This window comes from Corylus avellana, chromosome ca3 (assembly GCF_901000735.1).
Source record: "Corylus avellana chromosome ca3, CavTom2PMs-1.0".
In the NCBI taxonomy this organism is placed as follows: Eukaryota; Viridiplantae; Streptophyta; class Magnoliopsida; order Fagales; family Betulaceae; genus Corylus; species Corylus avellana.
The window spans coordinates 24,606,772-24,607,576 of record NC_081543.1 but is presented as its reverse complement, the minus strand read 5'-3'; positions in this window follow the sequence as shown (position 1 = coordinate 24,607,576).

The window sequence follows — 805 nt, the reverse complement described above, 5'->3', positions numbered from 1 at the left end:
TGTTTTTAACTTTTTTAGATGAGATAAATCTAATTTTTAAATTAAATTAAATACAACTGTACACTGTAATATGAAAAGACAAATGAAATTGTAAACATTGGACAAAATCTTTCAATTCGTCCGCCTAGAATTAGGGGTTGAAAATCCATTTGTAACCTATACAAATCGGCGAATAGTAAATGCTCAGCGATTTGTAACAGCCCACTAGAACCCCCCCTAAGTTTACCCACAAATAGTTCTGAGGTTTTTTTTTTTAATTTTAATTTTTGTTTTTGTTTTTGTTTTTGTTTTTTTTTTTTTTTGTGAGTTATAGTTATGAGGTTTTACTCTGAAAATAGTGGTAATTATGAGCCTTCATGTATTCCCAGTAGCCTCTGTCCTCAAAATAATGTCCAAATGCTTTATTCAAATAAGAGAAATGCTATTTAATTTTCTCTCATTTTTCTTGATCCTCATAATTTAAAAATTAATCATTGAATTTATAAAAACCATGCAATGAATGTGTAGATTCTACAAATTAGAATACTATATAGTATTTCTCTTCAAATAATTCGTTTTGCTTGTAAATGGCTAAAATAAATCAATATTTTTTTATTTTTATTTTTATTGTCAAATCCAACTGTACAATTTTCATCTAGCTAGCTAGCTAGCTAGCCGGATAGTCAGGTATAGAACTATATAGCAAGGAATCAAGAAAAAAGCCTACCCTAATCCAAATAGGTTGAATAAAGTCGAGTCAAACTTCATTACTTTGCAACCTATTCTCTTCTTTTATAATATATACTTTGATAATATCCTCTCATTT